Below are 24572 nucleotides of genomic sequence, written 5' to 3' on the forward strand. Positions count from 1 at the left end.
AAAATATAGCAAACTCCACTCTGCCAGCAGCATCCGATACAACACATGGCCATGAAACATTAGAATGAATAAACTCAAAATGGAAAAATAATGCACTATATCGTCAATGAAATTTAGAGAGTGTGTTTATTCACTGCAATAGGGGTACGTTTATTTGGTTAGGAACACCAAATAAACGTACCCCTATTGCAGTTTAACTCGTTCCCTCCGAAGCCTGTTTTCACCTTCCAGACGAGTCCACATTTTTTCATTCTGACCAGTGTCACTTTATTCGGTAATAGCTGTGGAACAACGTCAACATATTCCAGTGATTCTGGAGATAAACTTCTTGATGGAAGTAAATTTAGGTAGACTTGTGTTTATGAAGATATCGAACATTTGACATTTAAAAATTGCCAGTTTTCAAACTTTTAATTTTTATGCCCTTAACCCCTTAAGCCCCGAGGGTGGTTTGCACGTTAATGACCGGGCCAATTTTTACAATTCTGACCACTGTCCCTTTATGAGGCTATAACTCTGGAACGCTTTGACGGATCTTGGTGATTCTGACATTGTTTTCTCATGACATATTGTACTTCATGTTAGTGGTAAAATGTATTCGATATAACTTGCGTTTATTTGTGAAAAAAATGGAAATTTGGCGAAAATTTTGAAAATTTTGCAATTTTCCAACTTTGAATTTTTATGCCCTTAAATCACAGACATATGTCACGCAAAATACTTAATAAGTAACATTTCCCACATGTCTACTTTACATCAGCACAATTTTGGAACCAAAATTTTTTTTTGTGACGGAGTTATAAGGGTTAAAAGTTGACCAGCAATTTCTCATTTTTACAACACCATTTTTTTTTTAGGGACCACATCTCATTTGAAGTCATTTTGAGGGGTCTATATGATAGAAAATACAGGAGAAAATGGACCCCCAAAGTTGTTGTACAATTTGTCCTGAGTACGCTGATACCCCATATGTGGGTGTAAACCATTGTTTGGGCACATAGCAGAGCTTGGAAGGGAAGGAGCGCCATTTGACTTTTCAATGCAAAATTGACTGGAATTGAGATGAGACGCCATGTTGCGTTTGGAGAGCCCCTGATGTGCCTAAACACTGAAACCCCCTACAAGTGACACCATTTTAGAAAGTAGACCCCCTAAGGAACTTATCTAGATGTGTGGTGAGCACTTTGACCCACCAAGTGCTTCACAGAAGTTTATAATGCAGAGCCGTAAAAATAAAAAATCATTTTTTTCACAAAAATTATCTTTTCGCCCCCAATTTTTTTATTTTCCCAAGGGTAAGAGAAGAAATTGGACCCCAAAAAATGTTGTGCAATTTGTCCTGAGTACGCTGATACCCCATATGTGGGTGTAAACCATTGTTTGGGCGCATGGCAGAGCTTGGAAGGGAAGGAGCGCCATTTGACTTTTCAATGCAAAATTGACTGGAATTGAGATGGGACGCCATGTTGCGTTTGGAGAGCCCCTGATGTGCCTAAACATTGAAACCCCCCACAAGTGACACCATTTTGGAAAGTAGACCCCCTAAGGAACTTATCTAGATGTGTTTTGAGAGCTTTGAACCCCCAAGTGTTTCACTTCAGATTATAACGCATAGCCGTGAAAATATATATATATTTTTTTTTTCACAAAAATGATTTTTTAGCCCCCAGTTTTGTATTTTCACAAGGGTAACAGGATAAATTAGACCCCAAAAGTTGTTGTCCAATTTGTCCTGAGTACGCTGATACCCCATATGTGGGGGGGAACCACTGTTTGGGCGCATGACAGAGCTCAGAAGGGAAGGAGCGCCATTTGGAATGCAGACTTAAATGGATTGGTCAGCAGCCGTCACGTTGCATTTGCAGAGCCCCTGATGTACCCAAACAGTACAAACCTCCCACAAGTGACCCCATATTGGAAACTAGACCTCCCAAGGAACTTATCTAGATGTGTTGTGAGAACTTTGAACCCCCAAGTGTTTCACTACAGTTTATAACGCAGAGCCGTGAAAATAAAACATCTTTTTTTTTCTCACAAAAACGATTTTTAGCCCCCCAAATTTTTAATTTTCCCAAGGATAACAAGAGAACTTGGACCCCAGAAGTTGTTGTTCAATTTGTCCCGAGTACGCTGATAACCCATATGTTGGGGTAAACCCCTTTTTGGGCGCACGGGAGAGCTCGGAAGGGAAGGAGCACTGTTTTACTTTTTCAACGCAGAATTGGCTGGAATTGAGATTGGACGCCATGTCGCGTTTGGAGAGCCCCTGATGTGCCTGGACAGTGGAAACTCCCCAATTCTACCTGAAACCCTAACCCAAACACACCCCTAACCCTAATCCCAACGGTAACCCTAACCACACCCCTAGCCCTGACACACCCATAATTCTAATCCCAACCCTAATCCAAACCGTTAATGTAATTCAAACCCTAACCCTAACTTTAGCCCCAACCCTAACCCTAACTTTACCTCCAACCCTAGCCCTAACCCTAGCCCTAACCCTAACTTTAGCCCCAACCCGAACCCTAGCCCTAACCCTAACTCTAGCCCTAACCCTAGCCCTAATGGGAAAATGGAAATAAATACATTTTTTTAATTTTATTATTTTTCCCTAACTAAGGGGGTGATGAAGGAGGGTTTGATTTACTTTTATAGCGTTTTTTATATCGGATTTTTATGATTGGCAGCTGTCACACACTAAAAGACGCTTTTTATAGCAAAAAAGTGTTTGCGTCTCCACATTTTGAGACCTATAATTTTTCCACATTTTGATCCACAGAGTCATGTGAGGTCTTGTTTTTTGCGGGACGAGTTGACGTTTTTATTGGTAACATTTTCGGACACGTGACCGTTTTTGATCACTTTTTATTCCGATTTTTGTGAGGCAGAATAACCAAAAACCTGCTATTCATGAATTTCTTTTGGGAGAGGCGTTTATACCGTTCCGTGTTTGGTAAAATTGATAAAGCAGTTTTATTCGACGGGTCAGTACGATTACAGCGATATCTCATTTATATCATTTTTTTATGTTTTGGCGCTTTTATATGATAAAAACTATTTTATAGAAAAAATAATTATTTTAGTATCGCTTTATTCTCAGGAATATAACTTTTTTATTTTTTTGCTGATGATGCTGTATGGCGGCTTGTTTTTTGCGGGACAAGATGACGTTTTCAGCGGTACCATGATTATTTATATCAGTCTTTTTGATCGCGTGTTATTCCACTTTTTGTTCGGCGGTATGGTAATAAAGCGTTGTTTTTTGCCTCTTTTTTTTTTTTTTCTTACGGTGTTTACTGAAGGGGTTAACTAGTGGGGCAGTTTTATAGGTTGGGTCGTTACGGACGCGGCGATACTAAATATGTGTACTTTTATTGTTTTGTTTTTTTTTATTTAGATAAAGAAATGTATTTATGGGAATAATATATATTTTTTTTTATTATTTATTTAGGAATTTTTTTTTTTTTTACACATGTGGAAAATTTTTTTTTTTACTTTGTCCCAGGGGGGGACATCACAGATCGATGATCTGATAGTGTGCACAACACTCTGTCAGATCACCGATCTCACTTACATCGGTGCAGGCTTACCAGCGTCTGCTCTGAGCAGGCGCTCGGTAAGCCACCTATCTCCCTGCAGGACCCGGATGCCGCGGCCATCTTGGATCCGGGACCTGCAGGGAGGAAGGAGGTAGGAGACCCTCAGAGCAACGCGATCACATCGCGTTGCTCCGGGGGTCTCAGGGAAGCACGCAGGGAGCCCCCTCCCTGCGCGATGCTTCCCTATACCGCCGGTACACTGCGATCATGTTTGATCGGTGTGCCGGGGGTTAATGTGCCGGGGGCGGTCCGTGACCGCTCCTGGCACATACAGGTCCTTCTCAAAAAATTAGCATATAGTGTTAAATTTCATTATTTACCATAATGTAATGATTACAATTAAACTTTCATATATTATAGATTCATTATCCACCAACTGAAATCTGTCAGGTCTTTTATTGTTTTAATACTGATGATTTTGGCATACAACTCCTGATAACCCAAAAAAACCTGTCTCAATAAATTAGCATATTTCACCCGACCAAATAAAAGTGTTTTTTAATACCAAACAAAAAAAACATCAAATAATGCTCACAGTGCCAAAACCACTGGTAAATGGTTTACTGACCATGGTATTACTGTGCTCAATTGGCCTGCCAACTCTCCTGACCTGAACCCCATAGAGAATCTGTGGGATATTGTGAAGAGAAAGTTGAGAGACGCAAGACCCAACACTCTGGATGAGCTTAAGGCCGCTATTGAAGTATCCTGGGCCTCCATAACATCTCAGCAGTGTCACAGGCTGATTGCCTCCATGCCACGCCGCATTGAAGCAGTCATTTCTGCCAAAGGATTCCCGACCAAGTATTGAGTGCATAACTGAACATTATTATTTGATGTTTTTTTTGTTTGGTATTAAAAAACACTTTTATTTGATTGGTCGGGTGAAATATGCTAATTTATTGAGACAGGTTTTTTGGGTTATCAGGAGTTGTATGCCAAAATCATCAGTATTAAAACAATAAAAGACCTGACAAATTTCAGTTGGTGGATAATGAATCTATAATATATGAAAGTTTAATTGTAATCATTACATTATGGTAAATAATGAAATTTAACACTATATGCTAATTTTTTGAGAAGGACCTGTAGTGTCGGATGTCAGCTGCGACAGGCAGCTGACACCCGGCCGCGCTCCCCCCGTGAGCGCGGCCGATCGCATATGACGTACTATCCCGTCACCCAGAATTAAGTCCCAGGTCACCTTGACGGGATAGTACGTCATACGGGATTAAGGGGTTAAAATAAATGTAAATGTCTTTTTGCTCTACTAACTACTGTTTTAGCCCAAAATTTTTCATTTTCACTAGAGTAAAAGGAGAAAAAGGGACCATATAATTTGTTTTGCAGTTTCTTTCGAGTACACCAATGCCCCATATACAGTGGCACATAAAAGTTTGGGCACCCCTGGCCAAACTTACTGTTATTGCGAACAGTTAAGCAAGTTGAAGATGGAATGATCTCTAAACGGCCTAAAGTTAAAGGGAACCTGTCACCACGTTTTTGGAAGATGGGATAAAAATAGCGTTAAATAGGGGCAGAGGTGGGCGTTACATTAGTGTGTGTGTTATGCGTTTATTACCCACCTAAGTTGCCGAAATAACTTTGCAAAGTCTCCGTTTTCGCCTGTCAATCAGGCTGGTCAGGTCGCATGGGCGTTGTCTTCCCCCAGATTTGGCGTAGTTTTCCGTTGGTGGCGTAGTGGTGTGCGCATGCCCAAAGTCCGGAATCCTCTTCCAGGGGATTTAAAATAGCGCGGTGTTCGTTATTGCATTGGTGATCGGTGGGCGCGGCCATCTTCCTTTGGCCGCGCGTGCGCAGAAGCGGCGCTCTGCTGGCCGCGGCTTCAGGAAAATGGCCGCCGCGATATCCATCTGCGCACGCGCGGCAACCCGCGGCCATTTTCCTGAAGCCGCGGCCAGCAGAGCGCCGCTTCTGAGCACGCGCGGCCAAAGGAAGATGGCCGCGCCCACCGATCACCAATGCAATAACGAACACCGCGCTATTTTAAATCCCCTGGAAGAGGATTCCGGACTTTGGGCATGCGCACACCACTACGCCACCAACGGAAAACTACGCCAAATCTGGGTGAAGACACCACGCCCATGTGACCTGACCAGCCTGATTGACAGGCGAAAACGGAGACTTTGCAAAGTTATTTCGGCAACTTAGGTGGGTAATAAACGCATAACACACACACTAATGTAACGCCCACCTCTGCCCCTATTTAACGCTATTTTTATCCCATCTTCCAAAAAGGTGGTGACAGGTTCCCTTTAATGATGACATATTTCCTTTGTATTTTCCGCAAAAAAAAAAAAAAAAAGGAATTTTTTACATTTTAAAAATGACAGAAAGGAAAATTGGCCGATGAAACAGTTTGGGCACCCTGCAGGGTTAGTACCTAGTACCACCCCCTTTTGCAAGTATCACAGCTTGTAAACGGATTTTGTAGCCAGCAAGACTCTTTCAATTCCTGTTAGAAGAATTTTCCAAGACAGAATGAATGAAAATCCATCTATTTCTGTGAGATTCCTGGGTCTTCTTGCATACACTGCTATTTTGAGGTCTCTACACAGATGTCAATGATGTTCAGCTAGGGGGGACTGAGAGGGCCATTAAAAGGCCGGGGCCACACTTGCGTGAGCAATGCGATAAACTCACGCGAGTCTCGCATCAATACCCAGCACTGCCCGGAGCATTCAGCTGCATGTATTTCTATCCAACCACATGCTCCGTTCCCGAGTGCCGACCATGTTTGTGCAGGTGTCTCTGAACAGTAGAACAATGTATCACAACTCCAGAGTCTGGTAAATCTTCCTGAAGGTATTTTGCAGTCAAACGGGGGTTCCGATTTGAGCCTCTAGTGTTGTGAACTATACTTCTTGGCTCCCTCTTGTGGTCACTAGTGATTTGGCACTTGGATTGTCTTTTACCAGGTTGGTACTCACCTGCTTCGTTAGGCCTGGGGTGTTGCTATTTAAACTTCCTGGATTCTCAGTCCAGTGCCTGGCATCGTTGTAATCAGTTCATTTCTGTTTGCTCCTGTCTTCAGGTCCTGGTTCTTTGCAAGATAAGCTAAGTCCTGCTTTCTTATTTTTTTGTTATTTTGCTTGTTCATATTTTTGTCCAGCTTGTACAAAATGTGATTCCTGATATTGCTGGAAGCTCTAGGGGGCTGATATTCTCCCCCCTCACCGTTAGTCGGTTTGGGGGTTCTTGGATATTCAGCGTGGATATTTTGCAGGGTTTTTTGCTGACCATATAAGTCATCTTACTATTTTCTGCTATTAGTCAGTTGTCCTCTCTTTGCTAAAATCTAGTTCATTCTTACGTTTGTCTTTTCTTCTTACCTCACCGTTATTATTTGTTGGGGGCTTGTATTACTTTGGGGTCTTTTCTCTGGAGGCAAGAGAGGTCTTATTTTCCCTGATAGGATTAGTTAGTTCTCCGGCTGGCGCGAGACGTCTAGGATCAACGTAGGCACGTTCCCCGGCTACTGTTAGTGTTTGTGCTAGGATCAGGTATATGGTCAGCCTAGTTACCACGTCCCTATGAGCTGGTATTTATGTTTGCAGACTTTGCTGTAATCTCTGAGATCCTTGCCATTGGGATCATAACAGTATGCCAGGCCATGAATAGTTAATGCATTGCAGAAGTGGGATTAAAAGAACAGGAGTTCTGAGTTTTTTTTCTCTCCTCTTTCTTCCTTCCCCTTTTTCTCAGAGTGGCTGTAAGCTTTGCTGCAGACATGAATGTTCAGACCTTGATTACTAGTGTGGATCAGCTTGCTGCACGAGTGCAGAGCATTCAGGATTTTGTTGTTAGCAGTCCTATGTCTGAGCCTAAGATACCTATTCCTGAGCTGTTCTCTGGAGATCGATTTAAATTTAGGAATTTTAGGAATAATTGTAAATTGTTTCTATCTTTGAAACCTCGTTCGTCTGGAGATTCAGCTCAGCAAGTTAAAATTGTTATCTCCTTTTTGCGTGGCGACCCTCAGGATTGGGCTTTCTCGTTAGCGCCAGGAGATCCGGCATTGGCGGATGTTGATGCGTTTTTTCTGGCGCTCGGATTGCTTTATGAGGAGCCTAATCTTGAAATTCAGGCACAAAAAGCTCTACTGGCTATCTCTCAGGGCCAGGATGAAGCCGAAGTGTATTGCCAAAAATTTCGGAAATGGTCCGTGCTTACTCAATGGAATGAATGTGCTCTGGCCGCAAATTTCAGAAATGGCCTTTCTGAAGCCATTAAGAATGTGATGGTGGGTTTCACAATTCCTACAAGTCTGAATGATTCTATGGCGCTGGCTATTCAGATTGATCGGCGTTTGCGGGAGCGCAAATCCGCTAATCCTCTGGCGGTGTTGTCTGAACAGACACCTGTTTCAATGCAATGTGATAGAAACCCCGATCCAGCAATGCAATGTGATAGAATCCTGACTAGAACCGAACGACAAAATCATAGACGACAGAATGGGCTGTGTTTTTACTGTGGTGATTCTACACATGTTATATCAGCATGCTCTAAACGCCTAACCAAGGTTGTCAGTCCTGTCTCCATTGGTAATTTGCAGCCTAAATTTATTTTGTCTGTGACTTTAATTTGTTCATTGTCTTCCTACCCTGTTATGGCGTTTGTGGATTCAGGTGCTGCCCTGAGTCTTATGGACTTGTTTGCCAAGCGCTGCGGTTTTGTCCTGGAGCCTTTAAAAATTCCTATTCCTCTCAGAGGAATTGATGCTACGCCACTGGCGGAAAATAAACCGCAGTTTTGGACACAAGTGACCATGTTACATAGTTACATAGTTATTAAGGTTGAAGGAAGACTGTAAGTCCATCTAGTTCAACCCATAGCCTAACCTAACATGCCCTAACATGTTGATCCAGAGGAAGGCAAAAAAAACCCATGTGGCAAAGAGTAACTCCACCATGGGGAAAAAAATTCCTTCCCGACTCCACATACAGCAATCAGACTAGTTCCCTGGATCAACGCCTTATCAAGGAATCTAGTGTATATACCCTGTAACATTATACTTTTCCAGAAAGGTATCCAGTCCCCTCTTAAATTTAATTAATGAATCACTCATTACAACATCATACGGCAGAGAGTTCCATAGTCTCACTGCTCTTACAGTAAAGAATCCGCGTCTGTTATTATGCTTAAACCTTCTTTCCTCCATGTGCATGACTCCTGAACATCGGGAGGTGATTCGTTTTCTTGTTCTGCATAAAATGAATGATTTGGTCGTGTTAGGTCTGCCATGGTTACGGACCCATAATCCTGTTTTGGATTGGAAGGCTATGTCTGTGTCGAGTTGGGGTTGTCAGGGAATTTATTGCGATTCTCCGCCGGTGTCTATTGCTCCTTCTACTCCTTCAGAGGTTCCTGAGTATTTGTGTGACTATCAGGATGTATTCAGTGAGTCCAGGTCTAGTGATCTTCCTCCTCATAGGGACTGTGACTGCGCTATAGATTTGATTCCTGGCAGTAAATTTTCTAAGGGACGATTATTTAATTTGTCTGTACCAGAGCATGCCGCGATGCGTTCTTATGTCAAGGAGTCTTTGGAGAAGGGGCATATTCGTCCATCCTCTTCCCCTCTTGGTGCGGGATTCTTTTTTGTGGCCAAGAAGGACGGGTCTTTGAGACCTTGTATAGACTATCGGCTTCTGAATAAAATCACTGTTAAGTTTCAGTATCCTTTGCCACTATTGTCAGACTTGTTTGCTCGGATTAAGGGTGCCAAGTGGTTCACCAAGATAGATCTTCGTGGTGCGTACAACCTTGTGCGCATTAGGCAGGGAGATGAATGGAAAACTGCATTCAATACGCCCGAAGGTCATTTTGAATACTTGGTGATGCCCTTTGGGCTCTCTAATGCTCCTTCAGTGTTTCAGTCCTTTATGCATGATATCTTCCGGAAGTATCTGGATAAATTTATGATTGTTTATCTGGATGATATTCTGGTTTTCTCGGATGATTGGGATTCTCATGTAAAGCAGGTCAGGATGGTGTTTCAGGTTTTGCGTGATAATGCTTTGTTTGTGAAGGGCTCAAAGTGTCTCTTTGGAGTGCAGAAGGTTTCCTTTTTGGGTTTTATTTTCTCCCCTTCTGCTGTGGAGATGGACCCAGTCAAGGTCCGAGCTATTCATGATTGGACTCAGCCCACGTCTGTTAAGAGTCTTCAGAAGTTCTTGGGGTTTGCTAATTTCTACCGTCGCTTTATCGCTAATTTTTCTAGCGTTGTTAAACCTTTGACGGATATGACCAAGAAAGGTTCTGATGTGGCTAATTGGGCCCCTGCAGCCGTGGAGGCCTTCCAGGAGCTGAAGCGCCGGTTTACTTCGGCGCCTGTTTTGTGCCAGCCTGATGTCTCACTTCCCTTTCAGGTTGAAGTGGATGCTTCTGAGATCGGTGCTGGGGCTGTTTTGTCGCAGAGAGGCTCTGGTTGCTCTGTGATGAGACCATGTGCCTTTTTCTCTAGGAAGTTTTCGCCTGCTGAGCGGAACTATGATGTTGGTAATCGGGAGTTGTTGGCCATGAAGTGGGCATTTGAGGAGTGGCGTCATTGGCTCGAGGGTGCTAAGCATCGTGTGGTGGTCTTGACTGATCACAAAAATCTGATGTATCTCGAGTCTGCTAAGCGCCAGAATCCTAGACAGGCTCGTTGGTCATTGTTTTTCTCTCGTTTTGACTTTGTGGTCTCGTACCTGCCTGGTTCGAAGAATGTTAAGGCTGATGCTCTTTCTAGGAGCTTTGTGCCTGACTCTCCTGGAGTCTCGGAGCCAGCTGGTATTCTTAAAGAGGGAGTAATCGTGTCGGCCATATCTCCTGATTTGCGACGTGTGTTGCAGAGATTTCAGGCTGGTAGACCTGACTCTTGTCCACCCGACAGACTGTTTGTTCCTGATAAATGGACCAGCAGAGTCATTTCCGAGGTTCATTCCTCGGTGTTGGCGGGGCATCCGGGAATTTTTGGTACCCGAGATTTGGTGGCTAGGTCCTTTTGGTGGCCTTCCTTGTCACGGGATGTGCGGTCATTTGTGCAGTCCTGTGGGACTTGTGCTCGGGCTAAGCCTTGTTGTTCTCGTGCTAGCGGGTTGCTTCTGCCCTTGCCCGTCCCGAAGAGGCCTTGGACACACATTTCCATGGATTTCATTTCTGATCTTCCGATGTCTCAAGGAATGTCTGTCATCTGGGTGGTGTGTGATCGTTTTTCCAAGATGGTCCATTTGGTACCCTTGCCTAAGTTGCCTTCCTCTTCCGATCTGGTTCCTTTGTTTTTTCAGAATGTGGTTCGTTTACACGGCATTCCGGAGAATATCGTGTCCGACAGAGGATCCCAGTTTGTGTCCAGATTCTGGCGATCTTTTTGTGCTAAAATGGGCATTGATTTGTCGTTTTCATCTGCCTTCCATCCTCAGACTAATGGTCAAACGGAGCGAACTAATCAGACACTGGAGGCTTATTTGAGATGTTTTGTTTCTGCGGACCAGGATGATTGGGTGACCTTCTTGCCATTGGCGGAGTTTGCCCTTAATAATCGGGCTAGTTCCGCTACTTTGGTTTCGCCATTCTTCTGCAACTCTGGTTTTCATCCTCGTTTCTCCTCGGGTCATGTTGAGTCTTCTGACTGTCCTGGGGTGGATTCCGTGGTGGATAGGTTGCAGCGGATTTGGAATCATGTGGTGGACAACTTGAAGTTGTCACAGGAGAAGGCTCAGCGTTTTGCCAACCGCCGCCGCGGGCCCCCGACTTCGTGTTGGGGATTTGGTTTGGTTGTCTTCTCGGTATGTCCCTCTGAAGGTTTCCTCTCCTAAGTTTAAGCCTCGCTTTATTGGTCCTTATAAAATTTTGGAAGTTCTTAACCCGGTTTCTTTTCGTTTGGATCTTCCGGTGTCGTTTGCCATTCACAACGTGTTCCATAGGTCTTTGTTGCGGCGGTACGTTGTGCCTGTGGTTCCTGCTGTTGAGCCTCCTGCTCCGGTGTTGGTTGAGGGCGAGTTGGAGTACGTGGTAGAGAAGATCTTGGATTCTCGTCTCTCTAGACGGAGGCTTCAGTATTTGGTCAAATGGAAGGGCTATGGTCAGGAGGATAATTCCTGGGTGGCCGCCTCTGATGTTCATGCGGCCGATTTGGTTCGTGCCTTCCACGCTGCTCATCCTGGTCGCCCTGGTGGTCTTGGTGAGGGTTCGGTGACCCCTCCTTAAAGGGGGGGTACTGTTGTGAACTATACTTCTTGGCTCCCTCTTGTGGTCACTAGTGATTTGGCACTTGGATTGTCTTTTACCAGGTTGGTACTCACCTGCTTCGTTAGGCCTGGGGTGTTGCTATTTAAACTTCCTGGATTCTCAGTCCAGTGCCTGGCATCGTTGTAATCAGTTCATTTCTGTTTGCTCCTGTCTTCAGGTCCTGGTTCTTTGCAAGATAAGCTAAGTCCTGCTTTCTTATTTTTTTGTTATTTTGCTTGTTCATATTTTTGTCCAGCTTGTACAAAATGTGATTCCTGATATTGCTGGAAGCTCTAGGGGGCTGATATTCTCCCCCCTCACCGTTAGTCGGTTTGGGGGTTCTTGGATATTCAGCGTAGATATTTTGCAGGGTTTTTTGCTGACCATATAAGTCATCTTACTATTTTCTGCTATTAGTCAGTGGGCCTCTCTTTGCTAAAATCTAGTTCATTCTTACGTTTGTCTTTTCTTCTTACCTCACCGTTATTATTTGTTGGGGGCTTGTATTACTTTGGGGTCTTTTCTCTGGAGGCAAGAGAGGTCTTATTTTCCCTGATAGGGTTAGTTAGTTCTCCGGCTGGCGCGAGACGTCTAGGATCAACGTAGGCACGTTCCCCGGCTACTGTTAGTGTTTGTGCTAGGATCAGGTATATGGTCAGCCTAGTTACCACGTCCCTATGAGCTGGTATTTATGTTTGCAGACTTTGCTGTAATCTCTGAGATCCTTGCCATTGGGATCATAACACTCTAGAAATCCAATGAGCAGCTTTCACAGGAACTTTGCTTGGTCTTCCAGTCCTTATATTTACCTCCACTGTTCGTATAGTCTTCTCCTGCTTTGTGGGCCTCCAACATTTTCAGAGTGCTAGGCAGCGGCACCTATGGTTGCTGTTTTTTTAGGCTAGATTCTAAGGTTAGAGGAGGCTGGACTTATATAAAGCTGAAAAATTTGAATCTAGTGGACTTTCCTAACAATGATAGTGAACAAGCCGTAACTAACAGAATAATTAAGGTCTGAAACCTTGGTCAAAGTTATCTGAGCACACAAATCTCCAAAGGTTTGCATCGGCCCATTTTCCTTTTTGTAATTATTAAAATGTAAAAAAGTACAATATATATTGCCTAAAATACAAAGGAAATGTGTCATCTTAACTTCAGCGCTTCTGGGGATCATTTCATCTTCAACTTGCTTAACCGGTCACAACAACAGTAATTTTGATTTGACCAGGGATGCCCAAACTTACATGCCACTGTATGGCCAGAAACTACTTCATGGGCACACAGCAATGTTCGAAAGGGAAGGTTCGCCATTTCATTTTGGAGAGTATATTTGGCTGAACAGATTGCAGACACCATGTTGCAATTGATGACCTAGGAGGTGCCAAAACAGCAGAAAACCCCCAGATCTGAAAGTGAAGAGAGCTACAACAGCATCCACAGTGGAAAGTAGTATCTTCTTTATTAATGTCACACAATAGAGGGAGACAGCAATGTTTCGACCTTTAAAGACACATGGGTCTTGATCAAGACATTAAATGAGAACTACATCCATATTTTTATTACCTCTCACCAATTAAAACATTGTGTGATCAGCCAATTAATAGGGCAATAGAAAAATTAAATATGTATGTATATAAATGAATGTACCGTATATAAATGTATTCATTTAACTATACAAAGGACTACAAAACAATGAAAATAATGAGTAAACAGGTGGTTGAGATCGGGAACTCTTAATTGACTGTGTATATATCGGGTGAAATAAGTATTGAACACGTCTCCAATTTTCTAAGTAAATATATTTTTAAAGGTGCTGTTTAGTGATGAGCGAATATACTCGTTACTCGAGATTTCCCGAGGACGCTCGGGTGTCCTCCGAGTATTTGGGTCATTCCGTGTCAAGTGGACCAGTGGTCCCCACTCGACCTTCTCCGATTTTGCTGAAAATTTATAAGGATGTACATGTATGTTTGAAAAGAGGTTCTGTAAATTTTTAGGGCCAGATCTCAAATACTTCGGGCACTGTTGACCTTTCACTGGAGGTTCCACCAAGCCTGTGGCTTCAGCTAAGAGGATTTTGCAAACTTTGGCACATAGCCATTAGAGTTCTATACTGGCTATGATGCTGAAATTTGGCATACTATCTCAACTTTTGCTGCTAAACACGACAAAATTATTACCGGCTATGACAAAACAATATTAGGGCCGCAATTTTGTGTCAAAGTAGCTTGAAAAACGCGTCGCATAAAATTTATGCCAAACTTTGCCCATATATAACTCAAGACCAAAAACCAATAGTAACTGGTGCTTTGCCCTGTACACCAAACATCTACATGACTTTGCATTGCTGCAATATCACGGTCAAAGCATATGTATTTGTGGAAATATTCACACCCACATATGATGAAAAACTTAAAGAAAACTGAATTTTACCTATTTTTAGGTCAAATTTCTCAAAAAGGGTACCCCTAAAATATATTAATTCTGATATCATTAGAAAGAGCACATTTTTCTCTACAAGGATCATTGTTTGTTTTTTTGGAGTCTCTCAGTTTAAGAAATGAAAAATGCCACTGAACATGGTGTTATTTATTAATATGCAATGAATGGTAACTGCACTATTCAAACCCTTGCGTTGGTCCATGGTGGTTATACCACAAGCAATTCCCTAAGAATTGGTATTATAATCCTATTAAGAATTGTAATAATGCTGTCTTTCGAGAATTGGCAGCCCCATCGCCTAGGAGCCATGGCCGATAGCCGTGCAAGGCGAGCCTTGGGCGGTCTCTTTATTGCAGGTTCCGAAGCCTGAGGGTGGGTGTCTTTGCCTAGGATCCCAAGCCTAATATTGGGTATCTTTTGTTGTTTCCCAAGCCATAATGTTCAGTCTAAGTGGTCTGGAATTGTTGCTCAACAGGTCAACAGAGGCCAATGTATTTGAGATCTGGCCCTAAAAATTTACAGAACCTCTTTTCAAACATACATGTACATCCTTATAAATTTTCAGCAAAATCGGAGGTGTTCGAGTGGGGACAATTTTTAAAACTGGTCCACTTGATGTGGAATGACCCATTTGTAAGTGCTCGGATATTTAGTTTTCATCACCGCAGCTGAATGATTTACAGCTACTAGCCAGCATAAGTACGTGTGGGGGTTGCCTGGTTGCTATGGAATCCCCACATGTAATCAAGCTGGCTAACAGATGTAAATCATTCAACTGCGGCGATGAAAACTAAATCTCCGAGCACTAAAATATACTCGAAGGTCACCAGAGCGTGGTCAGGAAATCTCGAGTAACGAGTATATTCGCTCATCACTAGTGCTGTTGACATGAAATTCTCATCAGAGGTTGGTAACAACTAGGATTGATCGAATAGCTTCAGATAAGTGCTTATCCGAATAGCTATAGCGCTTACTGAATAGCTGCCTCGGTAACATGGAGGGCTCCCAATAATCAGCTGTTCGGCACCGCAGCTGCATGTGTTGCGGCTGTGTGACAGTCAAAACACATGCATGTAGAGCCTGTTTGTTGGGCTCTACATGCACGCATACCAGGATAGGGATGAGGAACCATGCAGACCAGGCGTCATTTTGCTAGAGAAAAAAAAAATTGCGATCGCAGATAGCTGCTATTGCGCAGGCAGCACCATCTTGGAGGAGGAAATTGTTTTTTTTTTTCTCTAGCAAGCTGGCGCCTGTGCAGAAGCAGCTATCGGATCGTCGATAGCTGCTATTGCGTCGGAGCCACTGTCAAACTGATTTTTGCCTGCAGAAAGGGAATTTTTTTTTCAAGATATATATAGATTTATTCTTTTATTTATATTCATTATATAAACTAGGAGGCAGGCAGGTCAGTCACGGATCAGTGACCTGTCAGAAGCCATACAGATGAATACCTAGTCAGAGCACCACATGAAGACCCCTCCCGCCAGAGGCCGTCCCGGAGCACATCATTAATTCAAAACTGTAAATAAAGATAAACCCCTTAGTGACCGAGCCAATTTGGTACTTAATGACCGAGCCAATTTTTACAATTCTAACCACTGTCACTTTATGAGGTTATAACTCTGGAACGCTTTAACTGATCCCGCTGATTCTGAGATTGTTTATTTGTGACATATTGCACTTCATGTTAGTGGTAACATTTCTTTGATATTTCTTGCGATTATTTATGAAAAAAAACGGAAATATGGCGAAAATTTTTAAAATTTTGCAATTTTCAAACTTAAATCAGAGAGATATGTCACAAAAAGTAGTTCATAAATAACATTTCCCACATGTCTACTTTACATCAGCACAATTTTGTAAACAATTTTTTTTTTTGTTAGGGAGTTATAAGGGTTAAAAGTTGACCAGCAATTTCTCATTTTTACAACACCATTATTTTTTTTAGGGACCACATCACATTTGAAGTCATTTTGAGGGGTCTATATGATAGAAAATAACAAAGTGTGGCACCATTCTAAAAACTGCACCTCTCAAGGTGCTCAAAACCACATTCAAGAAGTTTATTAACCCTTTATGTGCTTCACAGGAACTGAAACAATCTGGAAGGAAAAAATGAACATTTAACTTTTTTTTGCAAACATTTTACTTCAGAACCAATTTTTTTTATTTTCACAAATGTAAAAACAGAAATTTAACCATAAATTTTGTTGTGCAATTTCTCCTGAATACGCCGATACCCCATATGTGGGGGTAAACCACTGCTGGGGCACACCGCAGAGCTTGGAAGAGAAGGAGCGCCGTTTGACTTTTTCAATGCTGAATTGGCTGGAATTGAGATCGGATGTCATGTCACGTTTGGAGAGCCCCTGATGTGCCTAAACAGTGGAAAAGCTCCACAAGTGACACCATTTTGGAAACTAGACCCATTAAGGAACTTATCTAGATGTGTGGTGAGCACTTTGAACCCCCAAGTGCGTCACAGAAATTTATAACGTAGAGCCGTGAAAATAAAAAATCCTTTTTTTTTTTCCCTCAAAAATGATTTTTTTAGCCTGCAATTTTTTATTTTATCAAGGGTAACAGGAGACATTGGACCCCAAAATTTGTTGACCAGTTTGTCCTGAGTATGCCGATACCCCATAAATGGGGAGGGGGCACTGTTTGGGCACACATCGGGGCTTGGAAGGGAAGGAGCGCCGCTTGGAATGCAGACTTTGATAGAATGGTCTGCGGGAGTTATGTTGCGTTTGCAGAGCCCCTGATGTACCTAAACAGTAGAAAACCCCTACAAGTGACCCCATTTTGGAAACTAGACCAGTGAGAACTTTGAATGCCAAAGTGCTTCACAGAAGTTTATAATGCAGAGTCGTGAAAATAAAAAAAAAAATTTTCCACAAAAAAGATTTTTTAACCCCCAAGCTTTTATTTTCACAAGGGTAACAGGAGAAATTGGACCCCAAAAGTTGTTGTCCAATTTATCCCGAGTACGCTGATGCCCAAATGTGGGGGTAAGTCACTGTTTGGGCGCATGGAAGGGCTCAGAAGGGAGGGAGCACCATTTGACTTTTTGAGCGCAAAATTGGCTGCCGCGTTTGGAGACCCCCTGATGTACCAAAACAGTGGAAACCCCCCCAATTCTAACTCCAACCCTAACCCCAACACACCCCTAACCCTAATCCCAAACCGATCCATAATCCTAATCACAACCCTAACCATAATCACAACCCTAACCCCAAAACAACCCTAATCCCAACCCTAACCATAACCCTAATCAAAACCCTAAATCCAACCCTAATCCTAATCTCAACCCTAACCTCAAACCTAACCCTAATCCCAATACACTCCTAACCCTAATCCCAAACGTAACCCTAATGCCAACCCTAACCCTAATACCAACCTTAATCCAAACCCTAACCCCAACTCTAACCCTAGCCGCAACCCTAACCCTAACTTTAGCCCCAACCCTGTTATGATCCTTAGTGGTTGAGGATCACAAATTACTCCAGCTAAGTAACAAACATAGGACAAGCTCTAGGGAGGTGGCAAACTGGACTAACCGCAAATCTGAACCTATCCAAACACACTAGAAGTAGCCGGTGAACGTGCCTAAAAAAATCCTAGACGTCTCGAGCCAGCCTGAGGAACTAACTACCCCTAGAGAGAAAGAAAGACCTCTCTTGCCTCCAGAGAAACAATCCCCAAAGATATAGAAGCCCCCAACAAATAATAACGGTGAGGTAAGAGGAAGGCACATACACAGGGGGGAAAACAGATTCAGCAAATGAGGCCCACTAATACTAGATAGCAGAAAATAGTAAGGGGTCTGTGCGGTCAGTAAAAAACCCTAACAAAATATCCACACTGAGATTTCAAGAACCCCCGCACCAACTAACGGTGTGGGGGGAGAAATTCAGTCCCCTAGAGCAACCAGCAAGCGAGGAGATCACATCTTAGCAAGCTGGACAAGAAACATGATGAATGCTGATAATCAAAAAATGAACGGACAAAAACTTAGCTTGTCTTGGAGAGGCTGGGAGCAAGGTAATCACAAGGAATCTGAAAAGCACTGAATACATTGATAGCAGGCAAGGAACTGAGTATCCAGGTGAGTTAAATAGGAAACGAACCAAGGATAACGAACCAGCTGATGCAGCCAACCTGCAGAAGACAACACTACACAGTACCGCTTGTGACCACTAGAGGGAGCCTAAAAATAGAGTTCACAACAGTACCCCCCCCTTGAGGAGGGGTCACCGAACCCTCATCAAGACCCCCAGGGCGATCAGGATGAGCCGCGTGGAAGGCACGAACCAAATCGGCCGCATGAACATCAGAGGCGACAACCCAGGAATTATCCTCCTGACCATAGCCCTTCCACTTCACCAAATACTGAAGCCTCCGTCTAGAGATACGAGAATCCAAAATCTTCTCCACCACGTACTCCAATTCACCCTCGACCAGCACCGGAGCAGGAGGGTCAACAGAAGGAACCACAGGTACCACATACCTCCGCAACAAAGACCTATGGAACACATTATGAATGGCAAACGATGCTGGGAGATCCAAACGAAAAGACACCGGGTTAAGGATTTCCAAGATCTTATAAGGACCGATGAAGCGAGGCTTGAATTTAGGAGAGGAGACCTTCATAGGAACATACCGAGAAGACAGCCACACCAAATCACCAACACGAAGTCGGGGACCCACACCGCGGCGGCGGTTGGCAAAGCGCTGAGCCTTCTCCTGTGACAACCTCAAATTGTCCACCACATGGTTCCAAATCTGCTGCAACCTATCCACCACAGAATCCACCCCAGGACAGTCAGGAGACTCAACCTGACCCGAGGAAAAACGAGGATGGAAACCAGAATTGCAGAAAAAAGGCGAAACCAAAGTAGCAGAACTAGCCCGATTATTAAGGGCAAACTCGGCCAATGGCAAAAAAGTCACCCAATCATCCTGATCAGCAGAAACAAAACATCTCAAATAAGTTTCCAACGTCTGATTAGTTCGCTCTTTTTGGCCATTAGTCTGAGGATGGAAGGCCGACGAAAAAGATAAATCAATGCCCATCTTAGCACAAAAAGTCCGCCAAAACCTGGACACAAACTGGGATTCTCTATCAGACACAATATTTTCAGGAATGCCGTGCAAGCGAACCACATTCTGAAAAAATAGAGGAACCAAATCGGAGGAGGAAGGCAACTTAGGCAAGGGCACCAAATGGACCATCTTGGAAAAACGATCACACACCACCCAGATGACAGACATTTTCTGAGATACTGGAAGATCCGAAATAAAATCCATGGAAATGTGCGTCCAAGGCCTCTTCGGGACAGGCAAAGGCAAAAGTAAACCGCTGGCACGAGAACAGCAAGGCTTAGCCCGAGCACAAATCCCACAAGACTGCACAAAGGAACGCACATCCCGCGACAAGGAAGGCCACCAGAAGGACCTAGCCACCAAATCTCTGGTACCAAAAATCCCAGGATGACCCGCCAACACCGAAGAATGAACCTCGGAAATAACTCTGCTGGTCCATCTATCCGGAACAAACAGTCTCTCTGGTGGACAACGGTCAGGTCTATCCGCCTGAAATTTCTGCAGCACTCGTCGCAAATCTGGGGAAATGGCAGACAAAATCACTCCCTCTCTGAGAATACCAGCCGGCTCAGAAACTCCCGGAGAGTCAGGCACAAAACTCCTAGAAAGTGCATCAGCCTTCATGTTCTTCGAACCAGGCAGATATGAGACCACAAAGTTGAAATGGGAGAAAAACAGCGACCAACGAGCCTGTCTAGGATTCAGGCGCTTGGCAGATTCGAGGTAAATCAGGTTTTTGTGATCAGTCAAGACCACCACACGATATTTAGCTCCTTCGAGCCAATGTCGCCACTCCTCAAATGCCCACTTCATAGCCAACAACTCCCGATTACCAACATCATAATTCCGCTCGGCAGGCGAAAACTTTCTTGAAAAGAAAGCACATGGCTTCATCACAGAGCCATCAGAGCTTCTCTGCGAAAAAACAGCCCCTGCTCCAATCTCAGAAGCATCAACCTCGACCTGGAAGGGGAGAGAGACATCTGGTTGACATAAGACTGGAGCTGAAGAAAACCGGTGCTTCAGTTCCCGAAAGGCCTCCACGGCCGCAGGAGACCAATTAGTCACATCAGAACCCTTCTTGGTCAAATCCGTCAAAGGTTTAACCACGCTAGAAAAATTAGCGATGAAACGATGGTAAAAATTAGCAAAACCCAAGAACTTCCGAAGACTCTTAACAGACGTAGGCTGAGTCCAGTCATGAATAGCCTGGACCTTGACTGGGTCCATCTCCACAGTAGAAGGAGAAAAAATAAAACCCAAAAAGGAGACCTTCTGTACTCCGAAGAGGCATTTTGAGCCCTTCACAAATAAAGCATTAGCACGCAGGACCTGAAACACCATCCTGACCTGCTTCACATGGGACTCCCAATCATCAGAAAAGACCAAAATGTCATCCAGATAAACAATCATAAATTTATCCAGATATTCTCGGAAGATGTCATGCATGAAGGACTGAAACACAGAAGGAGCATTAGAGAGTCCAAAAGGCATCACTAAGTACTCAAAATGGCCTTCGGGCGTATTAAATGCTGTTTTCCATTCATCTCCCTGCTTAATGCGCACAAGGTTATACGCACCACGGAGATCTATCTTAGTGAACCAACTGGCCCCCTTAATCCGAGCAAACAAATCAGACAATAGTGGCAAAGGATACTGAAATTTGACTGTGATTTTATTCAGAAGACGATAATCTATACAAGGTCTCAAAGAACCGTCCTTCTTGGCCACAAAAAAAAATCCTGCACCAAGAGGGGAAGAGGATGGGCGAATATGTCCCTTCTCCAAAGACTCCTTTATATAACTCCGCATCGCGGCATGCTCTGGTATAGACAAATTAAAAAGTCGTCCCTTAGGGAATTTACTACCAGGAATTAAATTTATAGCACAGTCACAATCCCTATGAGGGGGCAGGGCACTGGACCTGGGCTCATTAAATACATCCTGGTAGTCAGACAAAAACTCAGGGACCTCAGAAGGAGTGGAAGAAGCAATAGACACCAACGGAGTATTGCCATGAATTCCCTGACAACCCCAACTTGACACAGACATAGCTTTCCAATCTAAAACTGGATTATGAGCCTGCAGCCATGGCAGACCCAAAACGACAACATCATGCAAATTATGCAGAACGAGAAAACGAATCACCTCCTGATGTACGGGAGTCATGCACATGGTCATTTGCGTCCAATACTGAGGCTTATTCTCAGCCAATGGCGTAGCATCAATTCCCCTCAGAGGAATAGGAAATTCCAAAGGCTCCAGGACAAAACCACAGCGCCTGGCAAACGCCAAATCCATCAGATTCAGGGCAGCACCCGAATCCACAAAAGCCATAACCGGGTAGGACGACAAAGAACAAATCAAAGTAACAGACAAAATAAATTTAGGCTGTATCGTACCAATGGTGACAGGTTTAGCGATTTATTTTTTTTTTAAACGTTTAGAGCATGCTGAGATAACATGAGTAGAATCACCACAGTAAAAGCACAACCCATTTTGACGTCTATGACTTTGTCGCTCAATTCTGGTCAGAGTTCGGTCACATTGCATAGACTCAGGTCTCTGTTCAGAAAATACCGCCAAAGGATGAACAGATTTGCGCTCCCGCAAACGCCGATCAACCTGAATGGCTAAAGCCATAGAATCACTCAGACTTGTAGGGGTGGGAAACCCCACCATAACATTCTTAACGGCCTCAGAAAGACCTTCTCTGAAATTTGCAGCCAGGGCACACTCATTCCATTGAGTAAGCACCGACCATTTCCGAAATTTTTGACAATACACCTCTGCTTCATCCAGACCTTGAGAGATAGCCAGCAACGCTTTTTCTGCCTGATTCTCAAGATTAGGCTCCTCATAAAGCAGTCCAAGAGCCAGAAAAAATGCATCTACATTAAGCAATGCAGGATCTCCTGGCGCCAGAGAGAAGGCCCAATCTTGAGGGTCGCTGCGCAACAAGGAGATAACAATTTTAACTTGCTGAGCGGAATCACCAGAGGAACGAGGTCTCAGAGACAGAAATAACTTACAATTATTTTTAAAATTCTGAAACCTAGATCTATCTCCAGAAAACAACTCAGGAATGGGTATCTTAGGTTCTGACATAGGGCTATGAATAACAAAATCCTGAATACTTTGCACCCGTGCAGTAAGATGATCCACACTAGAAGTCAGAGTCTGAATATTCATGTCTGCAGCTGAGCTCAAAACCACCCAGATGACAAGGGGATGAAAGAAACTAAACAGACTGCAGCAAAGGAAAAGCGGGAAAAAAAAAAAATGTACTCAGGTCTTCTTTTTATCCCACTTCTGCGATGCATTAAACACTTTTTTGGCCTGCTATAATGTTATGATCCTTAGTGGTTGAGGATCACGAATTACTCCAGCTAAGTAACAAACATAGGACAAGCTCTAGGGAGGTGGCAAACGGGACTAACCGCAAATCTGAACCTTCCAAACACACTAGAAGTAGCCGGTGAACGTGCCTAAAAAATCCTAGACGTCTCGAGCCAGCCTGAGGAACTAACTACCCCTAGAGAGAAAGAAAGACCTCTCTTGCCTCCAGAGAAACAATCCCCAAAGATATAGAAGCCCCCAACAAATAATAACGGTGAGGTAAGAGGAAGGCACATACACAGGGGGGAAAACAGATTCAGCAAATGAGGCCCACTAATACTAGATAGCAGAAAATAGTAAGGGGTCTGTGCGGTCAGTAAAAAACCCTAACAAAATATCCACACTGAGATTTCAAGAACCCCCGCACCAACTAACGGTGTGGGGGGAGAAACTCAGTCCCCTAGAGCAACCAGCAAGCGAGGAGATCACATCTTAGCAAGCTGGACAAGAAACATGATGAATGCTGATAATCAAAAAATGAACGGACAAAAACTTAGCTTGTCTTGGAGAGGCTGGGAGCAAGGTAATCACAAGGAATCTGAAAAGCACTGAATACATTGATAGCAGGCAAGGAACTGAGTATCCAGGTGAGTTAAATAGGAAACGAACCAAGGATAACGAACCAGCTGATGCAGCCAACCTGCAGAAGACAACACTACACAGTACCGCTTGTGACCACTAGAGGGAGCCTAAAAATAGAGTTCACAACACAACCCTAACTTTAGCCCAACTCCTCTAGCTGCCGGCCGGCAGATCATGGTGGGCGCACTGCTCATGCGCCCGCATTTTCCTACCGGATGAAGAAGCTGGCGGCCAGGAGGGGACGCAGGAGGACCCAGGGACACCGGTAAGTATAACATGGTCCCCAAATCCCCTTATTTCTCTGTCCTCTGATGTGCGATCACATCAGACGACAGAGAATGACACATCGCTTTTTTTTTGCGGCCGCCGGTAAACAGTTAATTACCGGCGATCGCAAAACAAGGGTCGGTAAAATCCGACCCCGATCATGTTCATTGGGGTCTCGGCTATCCCGGCAGTAGCCCGTGGTTTTCTCCCATATGTGGGGTATCAGCGTACTCAAGACAAATTGGAAAACTTTTGGTGTCAAAATTCTCCTGTTTCCCTTAGGAAAATAAAAAAATTGGGGACTAAAAGATCATGTTTGTGGAAAAAATATGATTTTCTTTATTTTCATGCCCAGGCGCTATAAACTTTTGCGAAACACCTGGGGGTTCAAAGTTCTCACCACACATCTAGATAAGTTCCTTGGGGGGGGGGGGTCTAGTTTACAAAATGAGGTCACTTGTGGGGGATCTCCAATGTTTAGGCACACAGGGGCTCTCCATACGCGACATGGTGTCCGCTAACGATTAGAGCTAATTTTCCATTCAAAAAGTCAAATGGCGCTTCTTCCCTGCCATGTCCCCAAACAGTGGTTTATGACCACATATGAGGTATTGATGTACTCAAAAGAAATTGGCCAACGAATTTTAGGATCCATGTGAAAATGAAAAAAATTTAAGCTAAAAGAACATTTTTGTTGGAAAAATTAAAATGTCCATTTTTTTTCTTCCTGTGAAGCACCTGAAGGGTTAATAATCTTCTTGAATGTAGTTTTGAGTAGCTTGAGGCGTGCAGTTTTTGGAATGGTGTCACTTTTGGGTGTTTTCTGTCATATAGACCCCTCAAAGGGACTTCAAATGTGATGTGGTCACTAAAAAAATGGGTTTTGTAAATTTTGCTGGAAAAAAAGAAACTGCTGATCAACTTTGAACCCTTATAAAC

General features: G+C 43.6%; 1 protein-coding gene across 4 annotated transcripts in view; it reads right to left on the minus strand.

Moving 5' to 3' along the window:
- TCF20 (transcription factor 20) overlaps positions 1-24572 on the minus strand; it is a 477459-nt gene that overhangs the window by 20583 nt on the left and 432304 nt on the right. The gene's annotated exons all lie outside the window — the stretch shown is intronic.

Source organism: Ranitomeya variabilis, chromosome 8 (assembly GCF_051348905.1).
Source record: "Ranitomeya variabilis isolate aRanVar5 chromosome 8, aRanVar5.hap1, whole genome shotgun sequence".
Classification (NCBI taxonomy): Eukaryota; Metazoa; Chordata; class Amphibia; order Anura; family Dendrobatidae; genus Ranitomeya; species Ranitomeya variabilis.